The 19631-nt window shown below is 40.1% G+C and overlaps 1 pseudogene across 1 annotated transcript in view; it reads right to left on the reverse strand.

Moving 5' to 3' along the window:
• The window catches only part of LOC309667443 (late cornified envelope protein 2A-like), a 345865-nt pseudogene that overhangs the window by 317096 nt on the left and 9138 nt on the right, over positions 1-19631 (reverse strand). Inside the window, exons 3-5 of the transcript XR_014268573.1 lie at positions 17355-17424; positions 8626-8657; positions 2359-2405 (exon numbers count right to left, since the gene is read on the reverse strand). The product of XR_014268573.1 is annotated as a late cornified envelope protein 2A-like (transcript). The remainder of the gene's footprint in view (positions 1-2358; positions 2406-8625; positions 8658-17354; positions 17425-19631) is intronic.

The raw sequence follows: 19631 nt of genomic DNA on the forward strand, positions 1-19631 counted from the left end.
AGCTGAGGAGTGGGGCTCTACTGGCACCTCAGGCCTAAAGTCCTGGGATTCCACTGGGCCCATCTCTCAGACTAGGGGTACTACTACATTCAAATTCAGTGTTGTAGGATGTTGACCACCCCAAATACAAAATGTATTTAATTCTTCTCCTTCAGTGAAGGAGTGTTACAGTTTTGCAGTGTTAGCAGTGTTACAGTTTTGCCAGCAAATATCTAAAATTAGCAATCTAAAAAGCTACTGTGAAGCAATTCCATGCCATGCATTCAAATGTCTGAACTTGCAAAATTTGGCATAAAGAGTGTTAGGAGTGGCTGCCAAACCCAAAAGAGGAGTTAAGGGGAAAGGTAAAGCATGGAGCTACTAGCTTTTTGTTTTCCCATAACAGTAGTGAGAACTAGAGATTGTAAAAGCGGTGGAAAAAGCCGTGTAGACTTTTACCAGAACCAGTTTCAATTTTTTAAAATTATGTATAACGGTGAATAGTTACCAAGCAACTGTAACTAAGTTACTACATCTGTAGTGAAAATACAGTACACACACACACACACACACACACACACACACAATGATCTTTCCAATGAATGGCTCCTGACTCATTTTCTCCAGTCCTCACTACCATTGCTCAGAGATCTGCAGTAGCTTTGATATCATCATTCCTTCCAGTGAGCCACAGGGAAAGAAAAAAAAATGTGACTGCCGTGTGTGTGTATGTATAAGTGAGAAATGGGGCAGGACAGCTAGAAAGGGAGTCAAATATCTTGATCAATTTCCCCAGCAGCAGGCTTAGTCAGATTAGTTTAGGACACGCTGATAAATTATAATGGAATCACTATTATTTGGGCAGAAGTGATTCAAGACTGACCAGCTTCTGACGTAAAGCAGTGGGGTGCAATGGTTACTCACACAGGCTCTGGCATCAGACTGCCCAGGTTTGAGTTCCGATTTCTTTACTTACTAGCTAGGTTTTCTTTTCTTTTTTTCTTTCTCTCTCTTTTTTTTTTTTATTTCCTTCCCGGCCACATAGCGTGGCTTGTGGGATCTTAGTTCCCCAACCAGGGATTGAACTCAGGCCCTCAGCAGTGAAAGCACAGAGTCCTAACCACTGGACCACCAGGGAATTCCCTTGCTAGGTTTTCTTGAATGAGTTGCCTAAACTTAGTAAGTTTCAAGTTCCCTATCTGTAAATTGGGAATAATAATAGACCCTACCTAGCAGGGTTGTTGTGAGGATTAAATGAGTTTAAATAGATTAAATATTTATTTAGAACAGTGGATGGCACATAATTAGCACTCAACAAATGTCAACTTTATTATTATCATCTCTCCCAATGAAAATCACTGGTAACAACAATGCTGACCCCATCAACCAGTGTTTCTCATCAAGGATGATGTCACCTCTCGCCTGGGAAATTTACAAGTGTGATGTTTTGTTTTGTTATGTTTTGGCTTGGTTGTCACAATGATTAGCAAGCACTGCCAGCACTCATTGGGTAGGGTTAGGCCTGGCGTTAGATACTAGATGTTCTGCAATTCATGGGTCAGTGCAATGGTCAACGGCCCCACATCCTACACAACTTTATATATCCTCCCAGTCTTCATGTAGGTAAAAAAACTTTGATTATCTGAACCTGGAGCCTAATTCCATTTCACATATAAATGCAATGCATTTTTTACACAGCTTAAATATTACTGAATTTTCCAGGAATGCAACTATCATGTAAATCAAGTGAAGCTAAACTTCATGTTATTCAGAACCTTCCTAAATGTTCACATTTTGTGAAATTAGATGACCAACAACAACAAGTTGAGTCATCAGCATACCTGTATCAGCCAGTATCTACAGCTATTGCAATCACAGTGATTCTATGTGTACTTGCAAGATTCTTATTGCATCATTATGTCTTCTAAGGGAGCTATGCCTGAGCAATTACATATTGGAACTGATAGTGTTTTGTGTTATAAATTACTTCTCTTTTATTTCTCTTTTACATGACTATTTGGATGTTAGTTTTTTTTTGTTATGCATATAGATGTTATATTATCTATGAATTTTGTTTCAGCAGAGTAAAGGGATCATTACAAAGTATTTGTTATGAAAGGGGATGTTGGACCATAAGTGATGGAAGGACCATACTCAGAGCCCATGATTAAAAGAGAATTCATTAACCGACAGATTATGCAAACAACAAATTCTTTAGTCAATAGATGTTAAGTAGGTCAGCTATGTTGGTAATTGATGTAGCAGACAGAATAATGCCCCCCACCAAGATGTCCATGTCCTAATCCCCAGAACATAAAAATATGTTAGATAACATGACAAAAGGGAATTAAGGTTGCAGATGGAATTAAGGTTACTCACCTTAAGCTAGGAATTATCCAGGTATGCCCAATGTAGTCACAAGAGTCCTTAAAAGTGGAAGAGGGAGGCAGAAGAGTGACAGTCAAGGAAGATGTGATTAAAGAAAGGTACAGAGAAATGCAACATTGCTGGCTTTGAAGATGGAAGAAAGGGCCATGAGCCAAGGAATGTGAGTAGACTCTAGAAGCTGGAAAGGGCAAAGAAACACATTTTCCCACAGAGCCTCTAGAAAGGATCACAGTCCTGCCGACACCTTGATTTTAGCCCAGTGGGACCCGTGTTGGACTTCTAATCCACAGATCTGTAAGATAACAGTACACTTGTGTTGTTTAAACTGCTAAACTTGTGGTAATTTGTTACAGCAGCAATAGAGAACCAATACACCTGAAAATATAAAATATTATTAAATGAAAAAAGCGGAATTCAGAATACAGACACACACACACACACACACACGGCCCACAGCTGGTTTTAAATTCAGGTGGACAGATGAGTGCAAAGGTGGTGCTGCAGTGATTCAAGATGGACAAGCTAGACCAGTGAGCAAGGGTCAGGAGACGCCCGTCTGAGTCCGGCTCCACAACAGACTTGCTGTATGGAGTTATAAGAATCAGTCATCTCTTTGGGCCTCAAGTGTTCTCATTCAAGTATTTACAGAACACCTGCTACTGATAAGGGTTTGGGCTAGGCTTTATGGAGTCAAGAATGGGACCTTGTCCTTGGTCTCAAGGAGATTCACAGTCACTGCAGGAGAGAAAGGGGGTGACTAGATGCTCTCTGAGGTCTCATTCATCTTTAACTGTCTGTAAGTCCTTGAGTCTAAATAGAATTTAATGCTTACTACCTTTCATGGATGTGTTTGTTAGGTTGCCTGAGTCCATAAGTTTTTTTAGATTGCAGGAAGCAGTTATGTGGTTACATCACTGAAAAATTTTCTCTAAAACAGTAAAAGAAAGCACAATCTCAATGTATCTCAATTCAAAGCACCTTTGTTAAACTTTCCCTTTTTTCCAAATTAAGGTATAGGTATTGCTATTACTTTCTTTTTTTTTTTGGCGGCGCTGCGTGGCTTGTGGGATCTTAGTTCCCTGATCAGGGATTAAACCCTGGCCCCCAGCAGTGAAAGCATGGAGTCCTAACCACTGGACTGCCAGTGAATTACCCAATTCAATTTTAATTCAGTGTCTCCCCCACCTCCCCCCCAAAAAACCCAATGAGCACCTACTAGCACTTAGCATTCTCCTCTCTTGGTAGTAATTATTTATAATGTCGGTGCTGCTGTTGTGTTACCTTTTTTTTTTTTTTGGTTGGGTCTTCATTGCGGCGCGCAGGCTTTCTCTAGTTGTGGTAAACGGAGCCTACTCTTCATTGCAGTGCGCGGGCCTCTCACTGCGGTGGCTTCTCTTGTTGCACAGCATGGGCTCCAGGCACACGGGCTTCAGTTGTTGTGGTGCATGGGCTCAGTAGTTATGGCTCTCAGCCTATAGAGCGCAGGCTCAGTAGTTGTGGCGCACGGGCTTAGTTGCTCCGCAGCATGTGGGATCTTCCTGGACCAAGGATTGAACCTGTGTCCCCTGCATTGGCAGGTGGATTCTTTTTTTTTTTTAACATCTTTATTGGAGTATAATTGCTTTACAGTGGTGTGTTAGTTTCTGCTTTATAACAAAGAGAATTAGCTATACATACACATATATCCCCATATCTCCTCCCTCATGCATCTCCCTCCCACCCTACCTATCCCACCCCTCTAGGTGGTCACAAAGCACTGAGCTGATCTCCCTGTGCTATGCGGCGGCTTCCCACTAGCTATCTATTTTACATTTGGTAGTATATATAAGTCTACACCACTCTCTCACTTCGTCCCAGTTTACCCTTCCCCCTCCCCGTGTCCTCAAGGCCATTCTCTACATCTGCGTCTTTATTCCTGTCCTGCCCCTAGGTTCTTCAGAACCTTTTTTTTTTTTTAAGATTCCATATAGATGTGTTAGCATACGGTATTTGTTTTTCTCTTTCTGACTTACTGCACTCTGTGTGACAGACTCTAGGTCCATTCACTTCACCACAAATAACTCAATTTCGTTTCTTTTTATGGCTGAGTAATATTCCATTGTATATATGTGCCACATCTTTATCCATTCATCTGTCGATGGACACTTAGGTTGCTTCCATGTCCTGGCTACTGTAAATAGAGCTGCAATGAACATTGTGGTACATGTCTCTTTTTGAACTATGGTTTTCTCAGGGTATATGCCCAGTAGTGGGATTGCTGGGTCGTATGGTAGTTCTATTTTTATTTTAAGGAACCTCCATACTGTTCTCCATAGTGGCTGTATCAATTTACATTCCCACCAACAGTGCAAGAGGGTTCCCTTTTCTCCACACCCTCTCCAGCATTTATTGTTTCTAGATTTTTTGATGATGGCCATTCTGACTGGTGTGAGGTGATACCTCATTGTAGTTTTGATTTGCATTTCTCTAATGATTAGTGATGCTGAGCATTCTTTCATGTGTTTGCTGGCAATCTGTATATCTTCTTTGGAGAAACGTCTGTTTAGGTCTTCTGCCCATTTTTGGATTGGGTTGTTTGTTTTTTTGATATTGAGCTGCATGAGCTGCTTGTAAATTTTGGAGATTAATCCTTTGTCAGTTGCTTCATTTGCAAATATTTTCTCCCATTCTGAGGGTTGTCTTTTCCTCTTGTTTATGGTTTCCTTTGCTGTGCAAAAGCTTTTAAGTTTCATTAGGTCCCATTTGTTTATTTTTGTTTTTATTTCCATTTCTCTAGGAGATGGGTCAGAAAGGATCTTGCTGTGATTTATGTCATAGAGTGTTCTGCCTATGTTGTCCTCTAAGAGTTTTATAGTGTCTGGCCTTAACATTTAGGTCTTTAATCCATTTTGAGTTTATTTTTGTATATGGTGTTAGGGAGTGTTCTAATTTCATTCTTTTACATGTAGCTGTCCAGTTTTCCCAGCACCACTTATTGAAGAGGCTGTCTTTTCTCCATTGTATATTCTTGCCTCGTTTATCAAAGATAAGGTGACCATATGTGCGTGGGTTTGGCAGGTGGATTCTTAACCACTGCGCCACCAGGGAAGTCCAGTGTTACCTATAATTTACATGTGTAGAGACAATTTTAAATGAGTACATTTTAAGACAAATCTGAGGTTCTTAAAAATAAGAGAAAAGGAATTCCTTGGAGGTCCAGTGGTTAGAACTCGGTGCTTTCACTGCCAGGGACGGGTTCAATCCCTGGTCGGGGAACTAAGATCCTGCAAGCTGCGGCTGCAGCCAAAAAAAAAAGAGAGAGAGAGAAATAACCTAAAGGGAAGGGGAAAAAAATAGGGAGGAGAGTAAAATGCAATTAATGGTAGACAGGATTAGGAAGAAAGTTGAAAGAGCATGAAAACAAAACAAAAAATGTAAAAAAAGAGGAACAGAAATGTGGTAGGAAAACAGCAGGAAGCAAAGTGAGACATCTCCTTCCATCTGTCAGCTTCATTTCACTTTATTCCTGCCCCTCATCCCCACACACAGAGCCACACCCCTAGTCACAGTGCCCTTTGGCTTCTTTCTGAATTGTGCTGAGTCCTAAGGCTCAGTGGTCCTCTGATGCCCCCTGCAGGTCCTCAAGTCTAACTGCTCTCTCTTTCTCTTTTCTTTTTTAATGTGATTTACCAGATGGTACTTAATCTTTACATAGAAACCTGGGTCCAGCAATGAGAGAGAGCAACTACAGGCTTCAACAAGTGTATGTTTCTGGGAATGATACTGAGATTATGCCTTGGAATTCCCCATATTTATGAAATGAGATACTTCACCATGATTTATATTGTCAGAAAGACCTGAGTTTGAATTCCTGCTCTATAACTTACTGTGTGATCCTGGGAAAGTTCATTAATCTCCTGAAGCTATTTCTTCACCTTTAAAATGGAGATATCAAGACAGACCTTATCAGTTGCTATGAGATAAAGTGAGATATTATGGGTATAAAGTGCCTCATTCAATATCTAGTACCTGGTAGCTCCTCAGTAAGTGGTAGCTTTTATTACCTCATTCCAAAGAGAAAAATATTGAAATATTATATTAAGAGCTCTATATCCCTTGTCATACCAGAAACCAAGGAAATGTAAATAATAGTCTTATGTTCTTTATTCTTCCTCCCTCTCTCCTCTCTCTTTTTTATTTTTTTGTTTTTTCGCCTATTCCTCCACGCTAAAGATGGTTGTAGTTTCTGTGGTTTGTGTTCTGAAGTGAGAAGTTCTAGAGGTAGAGCCCTTGCTACCTGCAGCTGTCAGCTCCCCTGTGAGAAAGCGCTGTCCTCCGTGTGACGCATTTTCCAGGGCTCATAGTGCTATCGTCTTGCAGCCCTAGAAAGTTGGCAGAGCCTCCACCTACAGACTTTTCACACAATAGATTTCTGTGCCTTGGCACCTGCTTTCTCTGACCTTAATCCCACTGGGGGAGGACACAGGCACTGCTCTAGCCACTCTTCATGTGTCTGCTGCACAGCCACACTGGCAGAGCACCCAAAAGTAACAATTCAAAAGTCTATCCCCTCTGTTATTTCAGAAGATTTGATGGTGACAAGCACTGCAGTCCAGGTTTCAAGGAGAACTAGTTAGATGGGTATTCTTGGTGGTAATTTCTGAGCTAGTTTGAATCGCTAAACATACTTCATCATCCTCTAGCATATTTAGTCCTGCCATGGATATAAGAATTGTAGAAATACAAGAGGAGCATCTTACCACTCTTTTTACAGAAGAGGAAAGAGTTGCCAAGATCTCATTTTATATATCTGTTGGCTCTTTTATACCCAATTTGGAAACCAAAAAGGTTAAATAATGGGGAAATCTATATCTGTGTGAGGCCCAGCAGATTAAATTTTGAAGTTCTTCTAAGCCCCTAATAAGACAGTGGTCATCAGTTAAAGGTACAAACTATTATTAGGTATTGAGATAAACATACCTATTAGCTTATTGAGGAAAAATAGCCTTAAAGTATATTAGGAAATAATGATGTATAAAATTTTCCTAATTACTCAAAGGATGTTTCTAATTACCAAAAATTTTACTGACCAGAAATTCAGAAGATTCAGGATGGAAAAATTAAATGTGGTATAATCTATAAAGATATTGATCACTATGTTTACACCTGACACTAATATAATATTGTAAATCAACTATGCTTCAATTTTTAAAAAGTAAATGGAAGAAATAGATAATTATCTAAATGTATTTGTGGCAGGAAGAATAGTGGGTCCTGATAGATGTCTACATCTGGTCCCCAGAACCTTGGAATATGCTACCCCACACGGCAAAATGGACTTTGCCAGATGTGATTGAGTTAGGGATCTTGAGATCCTAGATTGTCTGGTTGGGTTCAGTGTAATCACACAGTCCTTAAGGTGTAAAAGAGGCAGGCAGAAGAGTTAAAGGAGTTGTGATAACAGAAACAGAGGTTGGAGTGATATACAATTGCTGGCTGGGGGCCCAAACCAAGGAATGAGGGCACCCTCTAGAGGCTGGAAAAGGCAAGGAAACAGACTCTCCCGCAAATCCTCCAGCCCTGCTTACATCTCGATTTTAGCCCCATGAGACCCATTTCAAAGTTCTGACCCCCAGAACTATAAGATAATAAATTTTTGTCATTTTAAGCCACTAAGTTTGTTTGTTTGTTCCAGCATCAATAGGAAACTTTTTTGGCTATTAAGGTTAATGTGCATTTTGGTGAGAACATATTGATCAAAATTGTCAGCAAATTCTGTGATGTTCTTTTTGTGTGTGCTCAGTGATACTATAAGGTAATTTTAAAAGAAATGAAAGGGGAAAAAAATTTTAAGAAAGAAATGGAAGGCAGAGTTACTATAATCTAAGTGGAAGGATTAAAACCACAAACTTCATGGAATATATAGCTGTAAGCAGTTCCACACAGAGACACAAAAAGAGGGTAATAAAAATGCTATAAGAAAAAAAAAAATGCTATAAGGAATCTGGTGTTATTCCCAATGCATGTCTCCACAACTAGTAAGATATCACAGCTGTCAGTGGACTATTAACCATGCTTAAAGCCCACCTCTCCCCATATAGAATATCAGCCTAAAAATCCAGATTTATAGTTTCTCAAGCCCCCTAAAAAATGGCATGCACTGGAGAAGGAATATTTAATAAGCAAACAGCTCTATAATGTTGCTGTTGCTTCTCAGTATCTATCAAAATTTTTATGTAGGATTACCTAAAGTATATATAAGTCTCAGAACAGGCATACCTTAGAGATACTGTGGGTTTGGCTCCAGACCACTGCAATAAAGCAAATATCACAATAAAGCAAGTCACATGAATTTTTTGGTGCATATAAAAGTTATTTTTACACTATACTGTAGTCAATTAAATGTGTGATAACATTATGTCTTAAAAAGTACATACCTTTATTTTAAAATACTTTATTGCTAAAAAATGCTAACCATCATCTAAGCCTTTAGCAAGTCATAATTGTTTTGCAATAGTAACATCAAAGATCAATGATCATAGAGCACCATAACAAATATAATAATGAAAAAGTCTGAAATATTTCAAGAATTACCAAAATGTGACACAGAGAAACAAAGCGAACAAATGCTGTTAGAAAAATGGCGCCGATAGACTTGCTCAACAGATGGTTGCCACAAACCTTCAATTTGTAAAAAAAAAAATAATACAATATCTGTGAAGGGCAATAAAATGAGGTATGCTTGTACATTACCCTCTGAGTTAGGCCAGATTATCAGAAAGCTGTATACATATACTATACTGTTTTGCCTCCCCTGCTGGGTCTCTTCCATTCGCCTTGAATTTCTTTCACTGGACTTCAGTGCCATTGCTTATATTGAGAGACATTACATGGTAGAGCCCCTGAGAGACTTTTTGCTGTCTTTGAGAATGTTATTTGCTTCATTATATATTGAATAGAATCCCCTCTATGAGAACCTCTGTATAAATCCATGTCTTAAGGTCTCAGTACCAGAAACAGGTAAGCTGCTTCTAAGCGGAGGGTGATTCTGCTTTTTAACTCTTATAGAAATATAATATACATCACATTACACAGTTGTCAAAAACCATAGAACTATACAACGTAAAGAATGAACACAAATGTAAATTATGGACTTCAGTTAACCTAACACTATTGGTTCTTCAATTATAACAAATGTACCACTAATGCAAGATGTTAATAGTAGGAGAGGGCTTCCCTGGTGGCGCAGAGGTTGAGAGTCTGCCTGCCAATGCAGGGGACACTGGTTCGAGCCCTGGTCTGGGAGGATCCCGTGTGCCGCGGAGCGACTGGGCCCGCGAGCCACAATTACTGAGCCTGCGCGTCTGGAGCCTGTGCTCCGCAACAAGAGAGGCGCAATAATGAGAGGTCCGCGCACCGCGATGAGGAGTGGCCCCCGCTTGCCACAGCTGGAGAAAGCCCTCGCACAGAAACGAGGACCCAACACAGCCATAAATAAATTAATTAATTAACTTTAAAAAAAAAATAGTAGGAGAAACTGGAGGAGAGGGAGTATATAGGAACTCTCTGTACTTTCTGTTCAATTTTTCTATAAACCTAAAACTTCTCTAAAAAATGAAGTCTTTTTAAAGTATACATACAGGAGATTCTGGGAAGACAGTGGCAGCAGTGGCAGCAGCACAGCTTTTCAATCCCTGAATCCTCACATAAAAACAGATAAGCAACTAGAAAGCAAAACTAAACCCTACGGACATTCACAGTAAAGCTTTAATGATAAAGTATCCCCATGAACCTCCAAATGAAAGCAAGCAGGGACAAATCAACAGTCACAAAACCTGCACTGTATCAGCATGTGTGAGAAGAAGGAAGAAATGAGGCAGTGTACGATGGACCTGAGAACAGAACTCCAAAATAGCAACAGGTACAGAAGGAACAGGTGAAACTGGGAGAGTACAAAGGGTACCCAGTAAGGACTGAGGAGGCTGGGGCAGTTTGGCCCCTATGAACTCTCAGAGCTCAACTCCCAGGGCTTCCTTTCAGAACAGGGCCCCCTGCTGGAGAGAAAATGCAGGGAGTAGAATCAAAATTGAGCAGGACAAGGACAAGAGAGAGGCAAGGTCCTGATCAAAGTCCAGGAAGAACAGATCCCACAAATCTCAGAAAGCAGGCTTCATATTTTTAACATTATACCAAAACACAGAGGGATCTTTGTGAAGTTATAAAAAGCTTTCCTGCCTCACTCTAAAAGTTCAGGAAGAATACATAAAAATCAACAACAAAAAAGGATTTAGGTTGAATTCTCACAAAGTTATGTCAAAAAAAAAAAAAGAGTAAGGAACAGAATAATATCCCTACAAACAACAGAGCATCCAGAAAGACATACCCACAAAACAGACCAAAACTGTAACCTATTATTTCAAAATGAGCTGCAAGACATTAAGAATATGATATAAATCTTACGTGCAGCTCAATGGGTTTATACAAATGGATATACCCATGTAACCACTGCTCATTTCAAGAAGTGGAACATTACCAGCATCCTGTGGATTCCCTTGTGCCCCTCCTTATCAACAATGGTGTTACCTCCCCAGAGGTAAAACCGTCTTGAGTTCTATCATTTTAGTTTTGCCTGTTTTCAAAAGTTGTATAAATGAAACTAAATATACCCTTGTGTGCCTAGCTTTTTTCTCTCAATATTATGAGATTGACCAGGCTGTTGGGTCTGTTCTTCATCATTGCAGTAAAGACACTGTATGCGTTTACCACAACTTTTCCGGTCTACTGCTGGTGGATATTTGGGTTGCTCCCACTCCAGTGCTATTATAAAAGAAGCTACTATGGACATTCTTTTCCTTGCCTCTTTCAGTCACTTCTGTTAGGTATATACCATAGGAGTAGAACTGCTGGGTCATAGGGAGTGTATATGTTCAGCCTTAGTAAATACAGCCAAACAGTTTTCCAAAGTGGTTTTGTCAATTTAAACCCTTACTAGCTGAGCATGAGGATTCCAGTTTCTCCACTTCCTTATCAAAATTTGGTATTGTCAGGGGTTTTTTAGCAGCTATTCTGATAGGTGTGTACTTATTAGTTTGCATTTCCCTGATGACTAAGAAAGCTGAGTACCCTTTTATTTGCTTACTAATCATTTGGATATCCTCTTTTTTGATGTGCCTGGTCAAGTCTTATGTGTGTTGTTAGACTTTTCCTTATTGGTGTGTAGGAGTTCTTTATACTTAAAGTCCTTCATCAGATATGTGTTTTTGCAAATATCTTCTCCCATTCTGAGGCTTGCCTTTTCATGATTACTGGTATCTTTCAATTAATAAGAATTCTTAACTATAATGAAGTTCAATTTATCAATATATTTCCTTTATGGTTAGCTATTTTTGTATTTTGTTAAGAAATATTGCCTCTACAGTCATGAAGATCTTCCAGAAGTTTTACTGTTGTACCTTTCACGTTTATATATACAATCCATCTGGAATTGATTTTTGTGCATGCGATATAATAGGGTCAAGGCTCATTTTTTTTTCATCAGCCATCCAATGGATCCAGCATCATTTGTTAAAAAGACCATATTTTCTCTGCCAAATTGCAATGACACCTTCATTGTAAATCAGGTGTCCACGTATGTCCACATATCTGCACTCTATTCTATTGCATGGGTCTTTCTGTCTATCTCATACCTAATACATCCAAAACTGAATTCCTGATCTTCTTCCCTAAACCTGTTCCTTACTGCCTGCCCCGTCTCAACTGCGGACAATCCCATACTTCCAGTTGCTTAGGCCAAAATCCTTGGTATCATCCTGACTTGTTTCTTTCTCTCACATTCCACTTGTAATTCATCAGCAGATCCTGTTGCCTTTACCTTCAATTACATCTGGAATAACTAACTCTATCACTCCCCGCCGGTCCAAGCCAACGTCCTCCCTCATCTAGACTACTGCAATAACTTCCTAACTGGTCTCCCTGATTAGTGGTTACTAATTGGATGTAAGGCATGGGAGAGAAGGAGGAGTCAGATGCCGTCCAGGTTTCTGGGCTTGGATGGTAGAAACTGCTTTCCAAAGTGGGATAGGAAAGAAATTGGCTTGGGGGTAGAGGGAAGAAAGTCACCCCTTCAGTCCCTTCTCTACCTAACAGCCAAAGTAACTGTTAAGTTAGCTTGTGTAAGTCAGATCATGTCCCTGCTCTACTCAAAACCCTCCAGTGGTGCCCCATCTCATTCAGAGTAAGAGCCAAAATCCTTACAATGACCAACAAAGCGCTACATAATTTGGCCTTCACTAGTTCTTTCCATACACTTCACTCACTTTGATGTAGACACAGTAGCCTCTTTGATATGCCTTGAAAAACCAGGCATACGCCCACCTTGGGCCTTTGCATTTGTCATCTTCCCAAATACGAAAATGGCTAGCTCCCCCATTTTCATCAAGTCTTTGTTAAAAATGTCATCTTTTCAGGGAGGCCTTACCCTGACTGTCCTATTTAATTGTAACCCAATCCCCATTCTAGTACTCCTTATCAGCTTTTCCTGCTTTATCTTTTTCCTTAGTTCTGATCACCTTCTAACTCTGAACTCAACAAAAGCAATGTTGAGAAAGACCAGGCCAGATTCTACAATGAGAACCATACAGCAGAACCTTCTAAGGAATGCATCATAACATCCATAAATGATTTTTTTTTCAATAAATTTATTTATTTATTTATTTTTGGCTGAGTTGGTCTTTGTTGCTGTGTGCAGGCTTTCTCTAGTTGCGGCGAGCGGGGGCTACTCTTCATTGCGGTGCATGGGCTTCTCATTGCGGTGGCTTCTCTTGTTGTGGAGCACGGGCTCTAGGCATGTGGGCTTCAGCAGTTGTGGCTCACAGGCTCTAGAGCGCAGGCTCAGTAGTTGTGGCGCAGGGGCTTAGTTGCTCCGCGGCATGTGGGATCCTCCCGGACCAGGGCTCGAACCCACGTCCCGTGCATTGGCAGGCAGATTCTTAACCACTGTGCCACCAGGGAAGCCCCCATAAATGACTTTTTAAAAATATTTGTATATTTTGTTGACTGCTCTATCCTTAGCACTAAGAAGAGAACCTGATATACAGTAGATGTTCAATAAACACTTTATTGAATAAACTCAATGAATGAATGAATGAATCAAGCACATCTTAAAGACTGCCGACATTTAAAGGTTTAATGAAAGAGGATGAACTTTCAAAGGAGACAGAAGGAACAGCCAGAGATGGAAAAAGAACTAAGGGAGTCTAATACCCCAGACATAAAGGGAATTTCCTGAGTGATAGAGTCTTTTGTTATTCATAACAAGCCCTTTTCAACGATACCTGAATTTATACTAATGAAGTTACTCAGGGCAGAGCCCTAGATTATCTTCAGGATTGGGGAACCAACCATGTGATTAGAGGCTTGGAACTTTCAGTCCACCCCCTGACCTCTGGGGAGGGGAGAGGTATTGGGGATTGAATTCAATCACCAGTGACCGATGAGTTAATCAATTGTGCCTGCATAATGAAACCTCAATAAAAACTCTGACAAGATCTGGGGGAGAGTCCAAGTTGGTGAACTTGATGTGCTGGGAGGGTAGTATGCTAGAGGGCATGGAAGCTCTGCATCAGTGCCCCTCCACCCTCTCTCCTCTACCCTAGAACTTGCATTTGGCTGTCCCTGAGTTATATATCCTTTATAATAAAATTGTTATGGAAACTATATGCTTTCTTGAGTTCTGTGAATTATTGAATTGGGGTGGGGGGTACAGGGAGAGGGACATGAGAATCCCTGAATTTATAGTCAGCCAGGCAGAAGTGGCGGTAACCTGGGCACCCCATTTGCAGCTGGCATCTGAAGTGGGAGCAGTCTTGTGAGATTGGGCCCTTAATCCAGGGTCTGTACTGACTCCAGATAGTTGGAGTCATAATTGAATTAAATTATAGAACACCCAGTTGGTATCGGAAAATTGGAGAATTGGTCATTGTTTGAAAAAACCAAACATTCAGTCAGGAAGGGACAGTCTGATTTGAACGCAAATTTTGTTCCACAATGTAGTTAAAGAATAATTAAGGTTGCCAGATCATGCCACATGAAAAGAAAAGAGGGCAGAGGACAGATGTCACAAAATTTAGTAAGAAAGTAAATGATTCCACAAAGAAGCAAATTTCCAGAGACATAGGAATTAAACTTGGATGAGTTGATGTTGAGGAAACCAAGAGAAAAGGAAGTTTAAAGGAAAGTAATCAATACTATTAAATGCTGTGAAGAGATTAAATAAGACAAGGCTTGACAAATATCTACTAAATTTAGTAGTTGTGGATGACAATTCAAACGGTACCTGGGGCCTGAACATAAAGAGCTGAAAAATGTGTTTGTTTTATTTTCTTGAGAACTTTGGCCGTGGTAGAAAGAGAAGGGATAGCAATGGGTTAGTAGTATAGGAGTGAGGGTTTCTACTATAATTATTGATTGTTGTTTTGGGTGAAAGAGGCTTGAACAGGTTTAAACAGAAATGGGCCAGAAGTGGAGAGTACTTAATGGTAGATGCCAGGCCCACAACAGAAGAGTCTGGTCAAAAAGCAGGCTGACAAGTTTTTACTTTTATTTTTATAACTTCTGTGTTGTTAAATTTTCTCAGCATGTACAACTGATATTTTCTCTGTATTTAAAGAAAAAAAAAAAAAAAAAAGGAAGAAAAATCCTTATTTCAAAAAACAATCCTTTCTTCACCCCTGGCTGCTGCCCTCTCCCCTCCTCAGGGTAAGGTGTCTAAAGAACAGTCATTCTATTCCTGTTTGTATGAATTTGTCCACATGCCGCTCATCCCTCTGCAACCTCCAGTCTGGCCTCCAGCCTCACTTCACATAAGCAGCATTTGCTAAGGTCGCTAATATGTTCTGTGTCATTAAATCAAAAGACATTTTCAGGTCTCTCTCTCAAATTCCTGACTTTTCTATTTGCACACTGGACATCTCCACAGGTATCTCTAAAACAGAGCTCACCTTTCTTCCCTCTGCCCCCAAACACTTCTTTTCCCACTTTGAAGAGTACCTTCCACCATCCCCCATCCAAGCTCAGAAACCGAGTGACACCCTGACTCCTCCTCTCTCCATGCCCCAGGTCTCATCCATTACCAAATCCCTTCACTCCAACCCACCCCCACGAGTCTCAAGTGTATTCCTGATTCCAATACAATTTTAATAGTCTCCATCATGATCTTTCTGAAATATCGATCAGATAATGTCCCTCAGAGGACATAACAGTCCTCCTTGGCTCCCACTGCCCAGAGTAAACCCCCAGCATATCAGTATGGGTGGTAATGATCCTTCAGGATCTTGAAGGCCCCACCTGCTTCTCCAGCCTCGTCTCTCCCTACACCCTTGTCCTAACCATGCTCAAACCTCAGAAACTGTTGGTAGTTCCCTGAATTTGAGTGACCCCCATGCTGTCCTCTGGCATGGAGAATGACGCCTGGACACCCTGCACCTGCAATGTCCTGTCCTCTCCTACCTCATTTCTGGGCCAACTCCTATCTGCCCCTCAAGACTTAACTCAGACCTCACCTGCTCAGGGTGAGGGGATTTAGTAACTCATGCAGGGACAGTGTTACTGTTAATCCACTGTAGCTTTCCTTTCCAAGACTCTTAAGGCATTTGGGTTAGTGTCTAATCCTAAATGGTTTTATACAAAAGTAAAGGAAGTATGGCCTATAGTAATGCCACAACTACAGAAGTGGATTTGTTTTAGGTACATGTTGGTGCCTTAAAATTTGTATTGGGCATTTGTAAGTATTTATAAATGGTGCTTTTTATTACTCATGGCATACCAATTTTGTTAAATCAGAATTCTGTAAAGAATGCTTCTTATCCAGTACAACAGACCTCACTCATTACCAGAATCTTTATCTAACAGCTTGGATCAACCAATCCAGGTGTCTTTACGTAACAAATCTTACGGGAGTCTTTAACTCTGAATTCAATGAAAGTAATGTTGAATAAGACTGATCCAGCACTCTGTAATGAGAATGATATAGTAGAACCTTCTTAGGAATGCATTATAGCATCCATGAAACCCTACATTTGATGATGGCACTGGACCATGTAATTTTCTCCAGGGGTTTTATCTGTAAAATAGGGATAATAATGGTTCTTTCACACAATTATCCAGATGATTAAGTAAAGAGAACTTTGAACTGGAGATAAAAAGTTGAGAGCATCAGCATATGGATGGTGTTTAAATTGAGAATTGATGAGGTAACCTAAAGAGAGAGGATTCAGAGAGACAAATAAAAAGCCCCAGCCCTCTTTCCAAATGTTTCCCATGCATTTGTTCATTCAACAACTATTTTCTGAGTGCCCATGATCAGTCAGTTACTGTACTAGACACTAAGGATGCAGGGGTGAGCCAAAGAGACACAGAGAAAGCTTATAGTCTCCTGAGGGAGGCAGAGAAATATATATTTAACTGCAAACTATAATAAGTGCTTTAAAGGAAAAGTTTCAGCCATTATGAGAGAATTTAATGAGGACCTAATTCAGATTAAATAAAATATTGTATGTAAAGCACTTAGTATAGTGTCTGACATATAGTAAACCCTCTAGCCAAGGAAGGCCTAACTAAGAAAGTGACAATTATGCTGACAGCAAACGATTAGTTGGAGTTGGCTACGTAGAGAATGGGGTGAAAGAGCACTGCCAGCTGAAGAACATACAAGAAGGCCCAGAGGCAGGAAAGAGCTTGGGATGTTCCCAGAGCTGAAAGGGGACCTGTATGGCTAGAGCACATGATAGTTGGGAAATGATAACACCTTCTACCTGGCCACCCAAGGTAGAAATCTCCCTTTCCCCCAAGTGATGAAAATCATTTTAAGAAACCACACAACAACTCTATAGATACTACACCAAAATAGTAATGATGCAAATTAATTGTATCTGTCTGAAAATTAGCCTGCAGTCTGCTTTCCAACTTCCCCTTTCACAGTCACCCTTCTCCCACTATGTACCCTCACCTACCCAGCATCTCACTTTGGTGCATTGTCCCGGGGATAAGAAGTCAAGAATAAGTTCTTCCTGAGGAAGAGTCCTGTGATAACAAATCAGAGAGAAATTCAGCAAGAAATATTAAATGAGGCAGCATCTTACTGTCACCCAGGCGACGTATAAATGCAAGGTTCCGAATTTAATTTAAAATTCAAAAGTGAAATGGTTATCAGAGCGATACATATTAACACCATTATTTGAATGGAAAAATTACAGACCTTATCTAATAGAAAGATTGATTTCACTGACTGATTTTCCAATGAGGACTGATTTTGCCTATTAGTTCATATGGCAAACATTTTCCAAAACTTAAATGAGCTAAATATGCAGCCATAAGATTTTGACAAAAGTATATTTAAAGTACATATTCATTATACAATACACAAAAATTATAAACCTTATAACTACTTAAGTTTATGAGAAAATATTTAAATATCAATTTTAAGATGTATGAGAACACATAATTTTTCAAAATTATTTTCAGGTTATTCTAGCACAAAACAAAAATGTGAAGACCACTGGCTTACAGGGTTAACTCAAGAGTGTCTGCTAACTGAATGGGGTATAGGAATGTGAACAAGGAGAGGTCAAGGGTGATCCCTAGATTTATAACCAGGAACTATAAATTTGAGATTAACTCTCAATTCATGTATGTTCACACAGAGAACTGACAACAGTGCAAATAACTCCTGATGAGGGTAGCTGACTTTGTCTTGTGTATTTGCAGTAATTTGCAATTATTGCCTTGTGAATTTATATTTGTATTAACAAATCCATTTTAGCATATGTGATTGCATTGATGTATCTGCTCTTTGAATTCTACTTTAAAATAGTTGTACATCTCATTGGTTCCCTCATTACATAATAAGTATAATAATTTTTAAAATTCATGTATGTTCATGGTTCATTAAGGTACCTCTTAAATTTTTTCCATTATACTTCATTAAATTTTTTTTTTTTGGCCGAGCCCTGTGGCTTGCGGGAGCTTAGTTCCCCGACCAGGGATTGAACCTGGGGCCCCTGGCAGTGAGAGTGCTGAGTCCTAACCACTGGGTCACCACTGGTTCCCTAATAAAATTATTAAATTTTAGAAGAGATGGTATATTACGGTGTAGGGATGGAAAACTTTTCCCTTCTTCCTTTCTGGCTGGTCTAATAATTAAATTGACATAAAGCAGATTAACAGAAGAAAAACAAATTTCATGCATATCGGAGCCCCAAAGATACTCAGGCAATTGAGGTTTATATGCCACCCTCAGCTAAGAAGAAGGGGTAAGGGTCTGGGGCTTCAAATGGGAGGAAGCCAATTCACAGGAGGATGAGAAGAGCAAATGTTTGGTGAGCAAATGTTTGATAAACAAATGTTTGCCATACCACATAGCTAAGTCTCTCTGATAAAAAGTTATCTTTGGTATTAGCTCTTTTCCTGCTGTCAATCTAAATTCTTTTAGGCAGTTGAGGGGAAGGTAAACAGCTCTTCCAGAGTCTGTTGGGCCTTGTTTGTCATCAACTTAAAATCCACATGCCAAAGTGGTATATTTTGGGGTCACATATTCTGCTCCCCCTCAATGGTAATATCGGAAATTTTGGAGATTTGTGAAGGTCTTGAAACTTAACTCTCAACAATATCTAAGGCCCACTATAGCTTATATGTTCATGTTCATTCTGACTTCTGTTTTATAAAGAGGTCTAAGTTTTCAGTTTTTAAAAAAGTAATGTAAAAGTTTACCGGGGTGGGGGGGGTAAGTTTACCAGGAAATAAGGCACCCACCCAGTCTAAGGTTAAAAATTAAAGGACCGACTTGTAGTCCAAGATGCAGTAACAAGGACTGGATTTACCCTCTCACCTTAAAGAACACTGACCCCACCCCACTCCCCACAAAAAACACCACCACCACACAAAATATATGAAACAACAATTTTCAAGATACCGGACATCAGCCAGTGAAGGACAGTGATCCCTGAGAGACTGGAAACAAATGAGGAGAGAGCCCTAGGATTAACTTAAGAGGGTTTCCAGGCTGCCACACAGGGGAGGGGAACTCAGGTGAACCTGTTGGACTCCCTGAGTTGAGGAAGTGCAGCTGAGAGTATGGGGAACCCAAGGTGGCTAGTGTTTGTGGGACAGAGTGCTAGAGAGGACAGACCTGTACAGAGAAAGAACTCTGGAGATCTGCAGAGGGTATTCAGAGTATTCATTGGTGCCTTTGTGCGAGGAAACTATCCCACAGATGCTGAGGAGAGAACTAT

The sequence above is a fragment of the Balaenoptera physalus genome (assembly GCF_965194825.1).
Source record: "Balaenoptera physalus genome assembly, chromosome: 1".
Classification (NCBI taxonomy): domain Eukaryota; kingdom Metazoa; phylum Chordata; class Mammalia; order Artiodactyla; family Balaenopteridae; genus Balaenoptera; species Balaenoptera physalus.